The sequence below is a fragment of the Triticum dicoccoides genome, chromosome 1B (genome assembly GCF_002162155.2).
Source record: "Triticum dicoccoides isolate Atlit2015 ecotype Zavitan chromosome 1B, WEW_v2.0, whole genome shotgun sequence".
In the NCBI taxonomy this organism is placed as follows: Eukaryota; Viridiplantae; Streptophyta; class Magnoliopsida; order Poales; family Poaceae; genus Triticum; species Triticum dicoccoides.
In genome coordinates this window covers 121752813-121771328 of record NC_041381.1, presented here as the reverse complement: position 1 = coordinate 121771328, position 18516 = coordinate 121752813, and the positions used below count along the sequence as shown (strand labels likewise).

The 18516-nt window shown below is 43.2% G+C and overlaps 1 long non-coding RNA gene across 1 annotated transcript; it reads left to right on the top strand.

Moving 5' to 3' along the window:
• The first annotated feature begins 9716 nt into the window (after positions 1-9716).
• On the top strand, positions 9717-10792 carry LOC119302492. The gene is made up of 3 exons (XR_005147615.1): positions 9717-9803; positions 10319-10482; positions 10695-10792. It is a non-coding gene; the product is annotated as an uncharacterized LOC119302492 (long non-coding RNA).
• Positions 10793-18516: the final 7724 nt, after the last annotated feature.

The following is an 18516-nucleotide window of genomic DNA, read 5'->3' as shown; positions in this document are numbered from 1 at the left end:
CCTAAGGTTCATACTTTCACTAGTGCAAGTTCTCTCAACAATAATAACATAATCGGATCATATAACTATCCCTCAGCATGCAACAAAGAGTCACTCCAAAGACACTAATAGCGGAGAACAAACGAAGAGATTATGGTAGGGTACGAAACCACCTCAAAGTTATCCTTTCTATGCTACCTATTCAAGAATCCATAGTAAAATAACATGAAGCTATTCTTTCCGTTCAATCATCATAGAGTTCATACTAGAATAACACCTTAAGACACAAAACAACCAAAACCCTAATGTCACCTAGATACTCCATTTTCACCTCAAGTATCCGTGGGCATGACTATACGATATGCATCACACAATCTCAGATTCATCTATTCAACCAACACAAAGTACTTCAAAGAGTGCCCAAAGTTTCTACCGGAGAGTCAACACGAAAACGTGTGCCAACCCCTATGCATAGGTTCATGGGTGGAACCCGCAAGTTGATCACCAAAACATACATCAAGTGGATCACGTGATATCCCATTGTCACCACAGATAAGCACGGCAAGACCTACATCAAGTGTTCTCAAATCCTTAAAGACTCAATCCAATAAGATAACTCCAAAGGGAAACCTCAATCCTTTACAACAGAGTAGAGGGGGGAGAAACATCATAAGATCCAACTATAATAGCAAAGCTCGCAATACATCAAGATCGTGCCAAATCAAGAACATGAGAGAGGGAGATCAAACACATAGCTACTGGTACATACCCTCAGCCCCGAGGGTGAACTACTCCCTCCTCATCATGGAGATCGCCGGGATGATGAAGATGGCCACCGGTGAGGGATCTCCCCTCCGGCAAGGTGCTTGAACAGGGTCCCAATTGGTTTTTGGTGGCTACAGAGGCTTGCGGCGGTGGAACTCCTGATCTATCTGCCTATTCTGATGTATTCGTCGTATATGGAGATATATAGGTGAAAGAAGTCGGTCGGGGGACGCTCGAGGGGCCCACGAGATAGGTGGGCATGCCCAGTAGGGGGGCGCCCCCACCCTCGTGGCTTCCTCGAAGCTTCTCTAACGTGAACTCCAAGTCTCCCGGCTCATGTTCGTTCCAAAAATCACGCTCTCGAATGTTTCATTCCGTTTGGACTCCGGTTGATATTCCTTTTCTTCGAAACACTGAAATAGGCAAAAAATAGCAATATGGGCTGGGCCTCCAGTTAATAGGTTAGTCCCCAAAGTAATATAAAAGTGTATAATAAAGCCCATAATCATTCAAAACAGTTAATATAATAGCATGAACGCTTCATAAATTATAGATACGTTGGAGACGTATTAGCATCCCCAAGCTTAATTCCTACTCGCCCTCGAGTAGGTAAATGATAAAAGAAAGAATTTATGAAGTGTGAATGCTAGCAGGTGCACAAGTTTGATCAATTATAATTTCAATCACCTTTTGTAGCATGATTATATGTCATAACAGTAGTTCATCTCATAAAACTTTTCATGATCAAGTAACAAGCTATTCACATGTTAAAGCATAGACCATAAACTTTCTTGAAAACTAGAAAACTTCATTCTTAGTCATCAAACAATTACAATTCATCTTATTTTCAGGAAGGGTCTATGTCAGAGCTTTGATTTAGCAAACTCCACATATTCAACTATCATAAAGTCTTCTACAATTGCTAACACTCACGCAATACTCGTGGTTATGGAGTTTTAATCGGACACTGAGAAAGATAGGGGCTTATAGTGTTGCCTCCCAACGTATTCACCTTTGGGTGATGTCAACAATAATAGTTCATGCTAACTTACATCCAATTGGATATATATATATCAGGATCTTTCCAACACGAGGTGCTTTCCGAAGGATAAAATGAAAAAGGGAAAGGTGAAGATCACCTTGACTGTTGCATAAAGTAAAAGACATAAAGTAAAAGATAGGTCCTTTGCAGAGGGAAGCAGAGATTTGCAGAGGTGCCAGAGCTCGATTTTGAAATGGAGATAAATAATTTTGAGAGGTATGATCTCATTGTCAACATAACAACCAAGAGTTCCCAATATCTTCCATAATACATACATTATAGGCGGTTCCCAAACAGAATGGTAAAGATTTTACTCCCCCTCCACCGAAACAACGGGGTACCATCCATACCAACAACAGTCCCGGGGGAGTTTTGTTTGCAATTATTTTTGGTTTGATTTTGATCTTTTTGATCATGGGACTGGGCATCCTGGTTACCAGCCATTTTTCTTGTGAATTATGAGTGGAGTCCACTCATCTTGATAATAACCCACCTAGCATGGAAGATACTGACAGCCCCTAGTCGCTACATGCGCGATTCGGGCATACAAAACAGATTATTGTTTGAAGGTTTAGAGTTTAGCACATGCAAATTTACTTGGAACGGCAGGTAAATACCGCATATAGGTAGGTATGGTGGACACTCATGGCAAAAACTGGGTTTAAGGATATTGGAAGCACAAGTAGTATCTCTACTTGGTGCAAGGAATTTTGGCTAGCATGAGGGGGAAAGGCAAGATCAACATGTTTGAATGATCCATGACAATATACCTTAACTGAGATGTGAGAAAACATAACCCATTACGTTGTCTTCCTTGTCCAACATCAATTCTTTAGCATGTCATACTTAATGAGTGCTCACAATTACAAAAGATGTCCAAGATAATATATTTATATGTGAAATTTCTCTTCCTTCAATATTCTTTCATGAATTGTTCAAATGACCAATACAATGCTTGCTAACCTTCAATAAATTTACAACCTCTACTTCTTATATGTGTACTCATTACTCCCCATGGGATAAGCATATGAAACATATATGATTTCAGATTTATGACATTCAACTCATTCAACCATTTACTTCATAGGATATAAGTGAAGCACAAAAGTAAATGACAAAGTACTCCAACAAGATATAAGTGAAGATCAATGAGTAGTTAAATAATTATGCAACTATGTGAAGACTCTCTCTCATTTAAGAATTTCAGATCTTGGTATTTTATTCAAATAGCAAGAAAAGCAAAATAAAATGGCATTGCAAGGATAGCATGACTCATGTGAAGAAGCAAAAACATGGGTTTAACCGATACTAACCGATAATTGTTGAAGAAGAAAGGTGGGATGCCTACCGGGGCATCCCCAAGCTTAGATGCTTGAGACTTATTGAAATATTGTCTTGGGGTGCCTTGGGAATCCCCAAGCTTGAATTTTTGTGTCTCCTTAATTCCTTTTATATGTTGGTTTCCTAAATCTCGAAAGCTTCATCCACACCAAACTCAACAAGAACTCGTGAGATCGGTTAGTATAAACCAATGCAAAAACCTTATAATCTTATACTGTAAAAAATCACTAAAATTATTATTCAACATTGCATACAAAATGTCTCTGGATATTTAATACTCCTGTCATCAAATAGAATCATTAAACAAGCAAGCATATGCAAACAATGCAAACATAACAGTAATCTGCCAAAACAGTATAGTCTGTAAAGAATGCAAGATTCATCATACTTCCTTGACTCCAAAAAATATAAGAAAAATATTACGCTGTAGAATATTTATCAGAGCTGAATATTAAAAAAGATTCAACATTATATCCCTCTCTAAATTTTCTAGGGAAGTTTTGCAACAGCGGTAAACTTTCTGTTTTGAAACAACAAAATGTATACTTGCAAAATAAGCATGGCAAAGGCTATCCTTGACATTTTTACTGAAAATATAGATGCAAAACATTATTATAAATAACAGCAATCAAAAACTAACAAAATAAAATGATGCTCCAAGCAAAACACATATCATGTGGTGAATAAAAATATAGCTCCAAGTAAAGTTACCGATGAACGAAGACGAAAGAGGGGATGCCTTCCGGGGCATCCCCAAGCTTAGGCTCTTGGTTGTCCTTGGATATTACCTTGGTGTTCCTTGGTCATCCCCAATCTTAGGATCTTGCCACTCCTTATTCCATAGTCCATCGAATCTTTACCCAAAACTTGAAAACTTCACAACACGAAACTCAAAACAAAACTCGTAAGCTCCGTTAGTATAAGAAAATTAATCACCACTTAGGTACTGTTGTGAACTCATTCTAAATTAATATTGGTGTAATATATACTGTATTCCAACTTCTCTATAGTTCATACCCTCCGATACTACTCATAGATTCCTCAAAATAAGCAAACAACACAATGAAAACAGAATCTGTCAAAAACAGAACAGTGTGTAGTAATCTGTATCAAATATATACTTATGTAACTCCAAAAATTCTGAAAAAAAATTTTGGACCTGCGGAATTTTTATATTAATCATCTTCAAAAAGAATCAACCTGAAATCACTCTCCAGTAAAAAAATGGCAGCTAATCTCGTGAGCGCAAAGTTTCTGTTTTTTACAGCAACATCATAAAGACTTCACCCAAGTGTTCCCAAAGGCTCTACTTGGCACAAACACTAACTAAAATATAAAACCACATCTAACCAGAGGCTAGATGAATTATTTATTACTAAACAGGAGCAAAAAGTAAGTAACAAAAATAAAGTTGGGTTGCCTCCCAACAAGTGCTATCATTTAACGCCCATAGCTAGGCATGATGAATTCAATGATGCTCACATAAAAGATAAGAATTGAAACATAAACAGATCATCATGAAAAATATGACTAGCACATTTAAGCCTAAACCACTTCCTATGCATGGGGATTTTGTGAGCAAACAACTTATGGGAACAATAATCAACTAGCATAGGAAGGTAAAACAAGCATAACTTTAAAACTTTAAGCACAAAGAGAGGAAACTTGATATTATTGCCAATCCTACAAGCATATGTTCCTCCCTCATAATAATTTTCAGTAGCATCATGAATGAACTCAACAATATAACTAGAACATAAAGCATTTTTTTCATGATCTACTTGCATAGAAATTTTACTACTCTCCACATAAGCAAGTTTATTCTCATCAATAATAGTGGGAGCAAAGTCAACAAAATAACTATCATTTGAGGCATAATCCAATAGAAAACTAAAATCATGATGACAAGTTTCATCGTTATTTTTATTCTTTATAAAATACAAGTCATCACAATAATCATCATAGATAGCAACTTTGTTCTCATAATCAATTGGAACCTCTTCCGAAATAGTGGAATCATCACTAAATAAAGTCATGACCTCTCCAAATCCACTTTCATAATTATAACAATAATATTCAACATCCTACAAAATAGTGGGATCATTACTTCCTAAAGTTGACACTCTTCCGAACCCACTTTCATCAATATAATCATCGTAGATAGGAGGCATGCTTTCATCATAATAAATATTCTCATCAAAACTTGGGGGACTAAACATATCATCTTCATCAAACATAGCATCCCCAAGCTTGTGGCTTTGCATATCAGTAGCATCATAGGTATTCAAAGAACTCATACTAACAACATTGCAATCATGCTCATCATTCAAAGATTTAGTGCCAAACATTTTATAGATTTCTTCTTGTAGCACTTGAGCACAATTTTCCTATCCATCATTCTCATGAAATATATTAAAAAGATGAAGCGTATGAGAAAAACTCAATTCCATTTTATTGTAGTTTTCTTTTATATAATAAACTAGTGATAAAACAAGAAACTAAAATACTTGATTGCAAGATCTAAATATATACCTTCAAGCACTCACCTCCCCGGCAACGGCGCTAGAAAAGAGCTTGATGTAAACTACACAACCTTCTTATTGTAGACGTTGTTGGGCCTCCAAGTGGAGAGGTTTGTAGGACAGTAGCAAATTTCCCTCAAGTGGATGACCTAAGGTTTATCAATCCATGGGAGGCGTAGGATGGAGATGGTCTCTCTCAAACAACCCTGCAGCAAAATAGCAAAGAGTCTCTTGTGTCCCCAACACACCCAATACAATGGTAAATTGTATAGGTGCACTAGTTCGGCGAAGATATGGTGATACAAGTGCAATATGGATGGTAGATAAAGGTATTTGTAATCTGAAATTATAAAAACAGCAAGGTAACAAGTGGTAAAAGTGAGCGTAAATGGTATTGCAATGGTAGGAAACAAGGCCTAAGGTGCATACTTTCAGTAGTGCAAGTTCTCTCAACAATAATAACATAATTGGATCATATAACTATCCCTCAACATGCAACAAAGAGTCACTCCAAAGACACTAATAGCGGAGAACAAACGAAGAGATTATGGTAGGGTACGAAACGACCTCAAAGTCATCCTTTCTGTTCTATCTATTCAAGAGTCCGTAGTAAAATAACATGAAGCTATTCTTTCCGTTCAATCCATCATAGAGTTCATACTAGAATAACACCTTAAGACACAAATCAACCAAAACCCTAATGTCACCTAGAAACTCCATTGCCACCTCAAGTATCCGTGGGCATGATTATATGATATGCATCACACAATCTCAGATTCATCTATTCAACCAACGAGTCAAGACAAAAACGTGTGCCAACCCCTATGCATAGGTTCATGGGCGGAACCCGCAAGTTGGTCACCAAAACATACATCAAGTGGATCACGTGATATCCCATTCACTACAAGAAATATGTCAACTAGTGACCTTCTGTTAGTGACTTTGGAAGAATTGGTCATAGATCTATGACCATCTAAGACCAATTGGTCGAAAGTTGTTCGGGGGGCACCAAACCCTAAACCATTGTGACCATTTTGGTCAGAAAGGTCATAATTTCCTTACATGAAATGGTCACAAAGCAAACAGTGCTGGTTCGCTGCCATATTTCTAGTTGTTAACGACCAATATAGATGGTCATAGCCTTGTAGATTGTGGTGGGTTGTGATGACTATGCGCCATCTCAACAGTTTTGCCTATGTATCATGTCCATGTGTCAATTTTTGCCCTAGGTTGTGAAGCAACCTATATTTCTGTTATTCCAAAAATTCCCAAAAAAATCTCATAAATTGTTTGGATCATATCTTCATCAAATATGTAAAAAACCTTCCTTGCCTAGTTCAAAAATAACTCAACAATATTCATTTTCCTATTCTGTTCAGAGCAGCACTTTGTGTAGAAAGTGTTATTTATATATTCTTGATTTCCCTAAAAATTTGTGAAGACGGTCTTCTTAGTAACAGATCATCCTTAGCCAAAACTCACGCCCATTAGCCATGTGCATGTCCCGTACCGCAAATCAAACACTTGGTTGCTTATTCATGTTTGAGCATTGATCGGTCTCCTCGTGAGAATCTTATGTTATAATTTTCTTCCTAGCATCTACCTGGGGAGTGAAAAAGCCACTAGACATGCCTAGGCCGCCCAGAACACATGGCGACGCCACGGTCACGCGGTGACTACGCAACGGGCATGCGAGCTTATGCGCTCTAGAGTTGGGGCCCTCATCCACCATCCAAACCTCGATGTCTCTCCATCAGACCATGTATTTATGATTAAATAGATACTTATTTACCTAGAAATGATTTTTGGAAAAAATAAAGAGCAAACTATGAGGCACCTGCAGTTCAAATTTGACCCGCTTCCAACTGAATCAGCGGGAATTTGTCTTTTTCACTAGAGGTGGATCAAAACTTTTGACACCCAACCATTTTTTCAATTGTGCATTATATATGGCCTAGTACTTGATAAAATTGATTAGGTACAATTTTGCAACAAATATATGGTAGGTCCTTCACAAAAAAACTCATTTCAAGCACTCGGAAAATGGAAAATGGTTTTTTCGTCCAAATAAAATGAAAACTCCCTTAGGCAACATTGTTTGCCATTCCAATATGCACCCTTGTGCAAAATATGAGATCATTTGAACAAACTATGCCATGAATGTGGCCATAAGATTGATCATTTGGCTTGAAAGCCATGAATCTTCACGCTTGATAACTCATTTCTGAGAACACTTTTTAAAAATAATTATCGTATTACAAGTTTATTATTTTTCCTGGAAACTCGGTCACATATACTGACACAATGGGAAGGTTTTCCAATTTTTGATTTTTTTTTAATTTTTTATGCCTGTTTCAAAATGCGGTCAAAACGGCGGGCTTGACCGTTCCTATCTAGTGGTTGAATCTTGGATTTTTTTGGTGTTTCTCTGACTAAATAGATACTTATTTACCTAGAAATGATTTTTGGTAAAAATAAATAGCAAACTATGAGGCAACTTCAGTTCAAATTTGACTCGTTTCCAGCTGAATCGGTGGGAATTTGTCTTTTTCACCAGAGGTGGATCAAAAAAATTTACACCCAACCATTTCGTCAATTATGCATTAAATATGGCATAGTATTTTATAAAATTGATTAGGTCCAATTTTGCAACAAATATATGGTAGATCTTTCACAAAAAAAACTCATTTCAGGCACACAGAAAATGGAAAATGGTTTTTTCGTCCAAATAAAATGAAAACTTCCTTAGGCAACATTGTTTGCCATTCCAATATGCACCCTTGTGCACAATATGAGATCATTTGAACAAACTATGCCATGAATGTGGCCATAAGATTGATCATTTGGCTTGAAAGCCATGAATCTTCACGCTTGATAGCTCATTTCTGAGAACACTTTTTAAAAATAATTACCGTACTACAAGTTTATTATTTTTCTTGGAAACTTGGCCACATATAATGACACAATGCGAGGGTTTTCCAATTTTTTGCATTTTTTGAATTTTTTATGCCCGTTTCAAAATGCGGTCAAAACGGCGGTAGGTTCTTCACAAAAAAACTTATTTTAGGCACTCGAAAAATGGGAAATGAATTTTTCATGCAAAGAAAATAAAAAATTCCTTAGTCAACATTGTCTGTCATTCAAGATACAAACTTGTGCACAATGTGAGACCATTTTTATGATTTTTTCATGTGTAAAAGTTGAAGAAAAACAATAGAAAAGACACAATAATGTGTGCTCTATTCTTATTGGTTGGTTTAGTTGTCACACAGATCGATGACATGGCCGCCCATCCATCCGTCCAACTCTCCACCTCTCCATCCAGCAATCCATCTGTATCCCAAACCCTAACTGGCACCCGTCCACATCTCCTCCCTCAGCTCCTCCCCGCCACCACCTCCTCCCAGACCCCCCTCTCCCCTCTGCCCGACCTCCCTCTCTCTGCCATCCCAACCCCGCCGCCGGCCTCCCCCATCCACACCGTCAACGACCTCCTCATCGCCCCCAGCGCCGGCCATCCTCCCTTCCACCACCCCTCCTGTCTGAGTCGCCCCCTCGCGACCAAATCTCGCGAGCCAATTCCCCTTCCGTCCCCGCACCCCGAGGCATGCGATCTCGACGGAGATGGACGCCACCGCCGCCGTCGCCCCCATCCCCACCATAGACGGCCACCACCTCCTCTCCTCGAGGCCTAGTTTGAGAAGGTGGTGGTGCACCCGCTGGTGCTGCTCAGCATCGTCGACCACTACAACCGCGTGGCCCGCGACACGAGGAAGTGCGTCGTAGGCGTGCTCCTCGGCCGATCCTGGCGATCTGCTGCTCCCAGGACACCACCGCGACCCCATCACCTCCGCTCCATCCTCCCCTCAGAACAGAACCGGCGCGCATCGACCAGATCGACTGCGCCCTCCCCCTGAGCCCCGGCTATGCCGCAGATCGAGCATGCAGCCATGGCATCACGGACGGCAGGCTTAGGTACGTCCCTCCACTCAATCTCCCCCCCCCTCCTCCTCCTCACAGCCCTCCCTCACTTCCTCACCTCGTGTGCTCTCCCTCCCAGATCCAGGACGTCGTCCTTGCTCGAGCACCGAGACACCATGGGCGGGATTCCCCTTGGAGCCATGATCGACTGAAACGCCAGCAACGGAACAAAGGTGCGGTCTATTCACAATATTAATGTTTACTATCCATAAATGCAATCTGAAATCTTGGATCAGATAGATTTTGTTGGACCCCCACAAAAAAAAGGATAGATAGATTTTGTGTCTCGTCTTCATACTCAAATATACAAATTGCTGCATGAAAGAATCAAAAAAATTCGGTTGTTGCACGATCATCTGCGTGTTGCATTTCTCTGACGATGACTTGTGATTCTGTTGGCCTAAAAAGATGCACAAGTTCTGAAATAATATGTCATTCAGACAGATACCCTTGCTGTTTACTTTTTAGTGATTGTTTATGCATGCAAGTTAAATAAAATATGTTACATTCCGACCTTTTTCAACATTTTTCAGCGATGAATCCAAGACTTGCATTTACATACTGTCACTGCTGCTTATAATTTTTTGTTGGGAGAGTGGAAACAATCTGTTTGTGATGTGTGCTGCAACTGAACGATGCTTTGACAGACACTGAATAAGCGATGATTCTGAATCTCTCTGCATTGCAGGTCAAGGTGTGCGGCATGACGACGTACGTGCGTCGGCCACCTTCACCGCAACCTGGAGGGGGGCGATTTACCGGCCATTCGTTTGCTCCTCTTACAATCCTGTCGTCGGCCATCCTGCAAGCGGCGTGAGCCTCGTGTTCGTCTTCAGCAGCAACACCATCCAGGTCCACTCCCGCTCCCTTTGTCCCCTGTCGCTCCGTATTCCAGTCATTTGGATGCTTCCGATTGATTGGTTCCTTCCAGCATTACCATGATCTATGTTTTTCTTCTCTGGTCTGTTTGATTACAGAAGACCTAGTAGTTTCTTGGGGTGCAGCTCTCAACGTGCTTTCCTTGTGGTTGGTATTCATGGCTGCTTTATTTGGTCAGGCTACAGGGGAACGAGAGGGTTGAGTGGTTGAGCATCCTCAAGTAATGTCGTATGTCATTCATAAGCACTCCTGTAGGCTCGAGCTATTATAATCCCAACTTTAGGTGGCATTTTATCTTACTGATTGTTGCCCATGTGTTGTTTTGTGTGTGTCGCTGTTACTGAAGCAACTGTTCTTCCTCTTGCAGTCAGAAGAAATATATACGGGAGCCATCACAGAGGTGCATGAAGAAACATGGGTAAGAAAGAGAACCGAGCACTTGGATGCCCGTACTTTGAGAGGCCTTTTGGTGAGGATTAATTTTGAATGTGTTGTTCTTTCGGTGATGTGCAGGTTGACACTGAATTCGTGGATGTGGTCGCCTTCAGGTAAACAAATAGTGATCCACCTCAGCGCAGTAACTCTAAAATTGTTCTAATACTCTGAATGTTGTCTCACTCACCACTGAAACCGTAAAACAATGACAGGCACGCGCACAACGTGGTGTTTCAGAAGTCGGACTTGTTCTTCATCTGCATGCTGAGGCCTCTGGTTCAAGAACAAGTCCAACCTCCATCATGTAAATAAACTCAGTGATCCTCTTTGCGTCCATGCAATGACATGTCATAAACAGAGCTTAACTATGTAGTCTGTTGGTTGCCTGTGAAGTGGACCTGTAGGTTTTAGTTGAGTACTATTATTTCCTAATATCTGTAGGTAGTAGTCAGGTTAGTAGTATTTGTTAGTGACTTGGTCGTTGCTTTGAAATCTTTCAGTTAATTAGTATGTGTGGTTTGTTGCGTGCTGCATGTTGGGCTGCTGATGATCAAAGTGCAGATATAGATAGAACCATGGGCTCTTTTAGTTAATGGACTGGCTGCTCCTGCTTGTTGCTTGTATCCCTTGCCCCAGTTGCCTACTTCAACCTGCTCCTGCTTCAGTTTTTTTAGCACAGTTTCAGATCTATACGTTTTGACCTTTGAATCATGCCCTGCTGGCCTGCTCCATGCTCCATTTCCTCACTTGACCTGACCTTGTAGATTGCTTTTTTTTTCTTCTTGTTCATGCAGTCTTCAACTGCATACGTTGAATACCTCAATTCGGTCTCCATCACAAAAAAAAGAGAGATAGCTTCACCCATAACCAGGTGCTGCTGCTGTTGTTCCTTTCAGGTACTGCTGCTGCTGTTGCTTCTTTCAGTATTGCTGCTGCTGTTGCTTCTCAGTATGGCTGCTGCTGTTGCTTCTCAATAATGTTGCTGTTGTTGCTTCTCCGTTCAAGTCAAAACTGATGCTGTTGTTGCTTCTTAGTACTGTTGTTGTTTCCCTCCTGCTGTTTCAAATTGCTATTGCTGCTATTTCCCTCCTACTATTGTTCCAGTCAACTACTGCTTCCCTCCTGTTGTTTCAAATTGCTGCTACTGCTGTTTAAGTCAAAACTTAGAGCCCCTAAAATTGCTGCTGCTGTTTCAAATTGCTCAATTATAACCATTTTGCGTTTCATGTTTCGTCGCGAGCATCAAGACGAAGAAGTCGGAAGAAGCATAGCTCAAGCTCATCGGAGCTAGTTTAAGGAGTAATGAAGCCCTTGATGCTGATCCGTATTGGAACTGTGACATATAGAGCTTGTTATACTGTAGATCTTGATGCTCATCGGCTCATGTGACATATTGTACACCTGTAGAGCTTATTATACTGTGATCACATTTGTATGTGTTGATGTAACAGATTGTTGCTTCTTGTTATTTGAAGTATTACACTTGTTTTCTATCTATTTTGATTTAAATATTGGTTGTTTAATTGTTGGCATATTGAAATCTGAGGAACATGACCATGACAGCAAGGACCCACAAACCAGAATCAGAAATTTGGGACCCACATATCAGAACCTGACAATTGGGACCCATTTGAAAAAACAAAAAATGGGCCACAACCCAAAAATGAAAAGGCCGAGTTATAGGCCGAATTATAGCTAGGCTAGCCCATGTACCTAGCAAAAATTAATAAGAAAAATAATATTAAAAAGGCCGAATTAATGGGCTCGGCCCATGTGGAAAACTGAATTGGACCGAGCTGAATCTTGTGCCACATCAGAATGCCACGCTGGATGCCTACGTGGCCTGGGGAGGTTGCTTGTGACCAAAACGCCACAGTAGACATATTTTGGTCATAAACGTCTATGACCATTCCAGAAGAAAGGTCGCTATAGTCAGTTTACGACCGCCAGCTTTTGACCTTATGTTTTTGGTCACAAAAAGGTCACAAATTGAAAACAGTGACCATTCAGTGACCAATAGTGCTGGTCACAAGTTGACATATTTCTTGTAGTGATTGTCACCATAGATAAGCACGGCAAGACATACATCAAGTGTTCTCAAATACTTAAAGACTGAATCCAATAAGATAACTTCAAAGGGAAAACTCAATCCATTACAAGAGAGTAGAGGGGGGGAAACATCATAAGATCCAACTATAATAGCAAAGCTTTCTATACATCAAGATCGTGCCAAATAAAGAACACCAGAGAGAGAGAGAGAGATCAAACACATAGCTACTGGTACATACCCTCAGCCCCGAGGGTAAACTACTCCCTCCTCGTCATGGAGAGCGCCGGGACGATGAAGATGGCCACCGGTGAGGGATCCTCCCTCCGGCAGGGTGCCGGAACAGGGTCCCGATTGGTTTTTGGTGGCTACAGAGGCTTGCGGCGGCAGAACTCCCAATCTATCTTCCTGCTCTGATGTTTTCAGGGTATATGGAGATATATAGGTGAAAGAAGACGGTCGGGGGACGCTCGAGGGGCCCACGAGACAGGGGGCGCGCCCAGTAGGGGGGGCGCCCCCCCACCCTCATGGCTTCCTCGAAGCTTCTCTTACGTGAACTCCAAGTCTCCCGGATCATGTTCGTTCCAAAAATCATGCTCCCGAAGGTTTCATTCCGTTTGGACTTTGTTTGATATTCCTTTTCTTCCAAACACTGAAATAGGCAAAAAAAACAGCAATATGGGCTGGGCCTCCAGTTAATAGGTTAGTCCCAAAAGTAATATAAAAGTGTATAATAAAGCCCATTATCATTCAAAACAGATAATATAATAGCATGAATGCTTCATAAATTATAGATATGTTGGAGACGTATCAGGGTGCTGCGTGGAGAGCTTCACGGACAATGAAAGCTCCCCCTCGAGCGACAGTGACAAGGAGGACAGCGCCAGCGACGACGATAGTAGTGGGCGGGAGGACAACGACTCTGACTCCGGCTGACCATCAGTGGTAGCACCATCATCTGCTCCGTCTCCTCCCCCAACAATACGCCTCACCGGGGGTTGCGTCCTCCTGGCTCTAGTGTCGGTGGTCGGCGGGCTACCCCGCCATGCTCTCCATCGACGAGTTCCCCATGCCCGTGTCCACCTGCACTTGCCATGCTTGGGAGGAAAAGGGCAAGAATGGGGATTATGGGGCACTTATCTTCTTTAAATTTGTAGGCAGTTGCCAAATATTAACTTTCTAGAGAATGTAATCTCTCGAGCCCATGCTTATGTTGTGTAACATTTGTACTTGCATCAGCATATCAATGAAAAAGACGAGTTTTGTCGGGAACTCATGCATGTGTACGTCCATGCAGATGTGAAACGCCTCTTTAATGTAAATAAATGAATCTTCTCGGCAAGCCATATTGCCAGCGCCGTATGTGCCTGTCGGAGAGTCACATCTTTCGGGTTATAGATAAAGGGCCCAGCCCCCTGCCAATCTATCTTTATCAGAGGCTGTTGCGACCATTCTGACCGAAGCAACGTTCGTGTCAAGGATGGGAGCACCTAAGTTTAAAAAGGAGTGGCGGGGTTTTCTGATGCACAGGTCATAGGTTACGAACATGGATGGACAAGAGGTGAACTTTATTTGTTTGGGTTGCCGGGGATGACGTGTCGGGCAGTCTTCTCAGCTTCTTGCCGGAGCCAAGTCCATGGTAGGAACTGCGGGGCCGAGCACCTTTACTGTTGCCGGAAAGAAGAGAGTATATGAGCATTTGAACCTTAATGGTCCATTAGTATTTGCTGGAATCTAAGGCAGTATAATATCCTGGACAAGCATGCATATACTTATATATAAAACATGGAAATCAATAGGAAAACTGCACATACTAAAAGTTATCTGACTGCGCACATGGTCCGCGCCTGGCTCTGTACATAGGGTTACATGCCTTGCAGGTAATGCTAGTACAAAAGGGTTTGCCGGGGCTCTCGACAACCACGCCCTATGGGTAAAACTTGCGAAGATGTTCGATATTCCAGGAGTTGCTCACCGGAATGCCATCTTCAGTCTCCAGGCGGACTGCGCCGGGCCTGGTGACTCGTATTACCCGATAAGGGCCTTCCCACTTTGTCTTCAGCTTGTTTGAATTCTTGGCGGACTGAACACGCCGAAGAACAAGGTCGCCTTCCTCAAGGTTTCGTGCATGAAACTTGCGGCTATGGTAGCGGCAAAAGGCTTGCTGGTAGAGAGCGTCTCGCACAGCAGCCTGAAGACGATCTTGCTCAAGGATCATTGCATCATCTTGGCGCAACTGCTCTTGCTGAAGCTCATCATAAGCGAGCACTCGAGGTGACCCATATATTAGTTCTGTGGCGAGAACTGATCTCCCAATATACCAGGGCAAAGGGTGTCTGGCTAGTGGCTCGATTTGGTGTCGTTCTGATTGACCAAAGAACCATTGGCAATTCATCAATCCAGCGCCTTCCACACTTGCATAGCCTGTTGAAAGTTCTTGTTTTGAGGCCTCGCAATATTTCAGCTTTTGCCTTTCTGCATGGCCGTTGCTTCTTGGGTGAGCAACAGAAGCAAATCAAACTTTGCTGCCAAGGTCTTGGATATACTGCATGAAGGTGCGGCTCATGAACTGTGTGCCATTATCGATGATGACCCTGTTTGGTACACCAAAATGGCAAACAAGTTCCATGGAGAACTTGACGGCTGACTGTGATGTCACCTTTCTCACTAGCTCCACTTCTGGCCACTTTGTGAACTTGTCAATCCCAACGCACAAGTACGCAAAGCCCCCGACAACCTGGGGAAAGGGGCACAGTATGTTGAGCCCCCGGACCGAAAATGTATAGGAAAGAGGAATTGTTTGAAGAGCCTGGGCTGGTTGATGTAGCTTTTTTGAATGAAACCGGCACGATTCACACTTGGTTACTAGTGTAGTTGCATCCTGGAGAGCTGTTGGCCATAAGAAACCTTGCCGGAATGCTTTGCCGGCAAGGGCTCTTGACCCTATGTGGGAGCCACATATGCCTCAATGTATCTCTTCCAATAGCTCCAGCCCGTCCTCCCGAGGAATGCACTTCAATTTTACGCTGTTCAGTCTCCTTCTATACAGGACATCGTCCACAAACTGGTACATGCTGGACCGATGGGCTACTTTTCCTGCTTCTTCCTGCTCCTCAGGGAGCTCCCCTGTTTGGAGGAAATGAACAGTATGTTGTGCCCATACCAGAGACTAAGGCTCGACGGCAAGGACTAAAGGCATGTCTTCTGCCGCGGGGGCAGCTGTCTCTATGGCAAGGGCTTGGGGCCCTGCCGAAGGCTGCCGCTCCCCAACAATATTGGGGTACCCGGCAACTTCCTTGTCGGCGGCTCCTAGGAGCTCAGCGGGAAAGTACTCGCCGAGGCCCACTTTCCTTCGCTTGTTCTGTCATTCTGATGGTTCAACGGATGGCTGGGTTAAATGAAGCACAAAGGTACCTGGTTCGACAGGCAACTTGAGGGCAGCGTGTTTTGACAAGTCATCGGCAATGTTGTTCTCCGCTCGAGGAACATGCTTTACTTGCAAACCGTCAAAGCGCTCCTCCAACTTCCTCACTTCATCAACGTAGGTCTCCATCAGCGGGCTCTAATAATCCACGTAGGACGCCGGACATACACTTCTCTAGGTTGAGCTTGAGGTTCATCTTGCGCAAATTTGCAAAGGTTTCCTCCAGATCCTGCACGAGCATGGCCTTGTACTTTGTTTTGACCACTATATCATCCATATAAGCTTCCATATTTCTATGCAGCTGGGGCTCAAAACAAATTTGGACTGCTCGGGCGAATGTTGAACCAGCACTTTTCAACCCGAAAGGCATTCGTACGAAACAGTACGTACCACATGGGTGATGAACGCGGTCTTTTCTTCATCTTCCTTTTTCATGAAGATCTGATGGTATCCTGAGTATGCATCAAGGAACGACAGTAGGTCCCACCCAGCAGTGGAGTCCACTATCTGGTCGATGCGTGGCAATGTGAAAGGATCCTTTGGACATGCTTTATTGATATCGGTATAGTCAATACACAGACTCCATTTCCCATTCACCTTATGCACTACCACTGGATTGGCCAACCACGTCGGGTGGAGTACTCCCTTGACCAAGCCTGCCACTTCCAACTTCCTGATCTCCTCGATGGTGAACTCTTGTCGCTCCAAAGCTTGCTTTTTGACCTTCTGCTTAACGTGTCGCACATGAGGACAGACATCAAGGTGGTGCTCAATCACCTCCCTGGCAATGCTGGGGGTGTCGAATCCTTGCCAGGAAAACACATCGAGCTTTCTTATTTGCTATCAAGGGTGGAGCTTATGGTAAAAGCTCCGCCCGCACCGTCCTCCCTGACAGACACCTTCTTGGTTGCTGGTGGGGCCATCTTGGACTTCTTGCTCTTGCCGGTAGAGCTCTCTGGCACATCCTCAGCAGGAACGCAACACTCCGAAGAGGCGAGTTTGCCGGAGTGAGTGCAGGAGCCCTTACTGGAGCTAGGATCCTTACGGGTGGCCGAAGCCTTGCCGGTCCTCTTCTCGATGGCGGGAGCAAGTATCTTGGCGGCGGACACTGCAACTGCCTCTCGGTAAAGTTGATTAGCACAAATAAGTGCATCCCTCTTGTCGCAGCAGACAGTGATGATACTCATTGGGCCGGGCATCTTCAGCTTGTTGTACGCGTAGTGTGATGCCACCATGAACTTGGCTAGCGCTGGACAGCCAAGGATCCCGTTATATGGCAACGGGAGCTCGGCGACATTGAAAACGATCCTCTCTGTCCTGTAGTTCATCACCAAACGTGACTGGTAGCATGACCTTTCACTTGGGCTGGCTTCTCCCTGGATTGATCCCTTGGAACGTGCATGTTTCCTCAAGATCTTTTCAGGGATCTGCAACCTCTTGATCACGTTGGACGAGATCAAGTTCAGACCGGTCCCACGGTCCACTAACATTTTCGTCACCTTGAGGTTGCGTATCATTGGTGAGAACAACAACGGCAAACACCCGACCGCGGTTGTGCGATCAGGGTGATCCTCAGCATCAAAAATGATAGGCATGTGGGACCACTTTACTGGCTTCTGGGCATCGACTATCGGTTTCGTCGCATTAATCTCACGTTCCCAATGTTTAAGTTGGCGGCAGGAGGGATGCAATGAGGCACCTCCTTCAATGCACATGACCTCTATTGCCTTCTGAAACTCATGCTCGGTGGACTCCTCATCATCATCATGATCATCATCCTCCTCTTTCTTGTCGTGACCTCGGGCAGGCCTCTCTTGTTGCTTCTCCTTGTCGCTGCGACCTCCTCGGCTGCCATGCTTCCTGACAGATCCCTTAGCGCCACCTTGGCCCTTCTCTTTGTCTCGTCTCTCATACTCATCCCTCTGCTTCTCCATCAGTTGCTCAACTTGTCGGCAATTTTGGAGATCGTGGCCCTTGGTAGGGTGAATCTTGCAATACTGCTTGTCGGAGCCCTCTGGCTTGCTGGCAGCCGCTAAGGCCCGGCAGGCGTTGCACCCGGCAATCTCCTTGACAGGGTTGTCATCCTTGGCCTTCTTAGCGG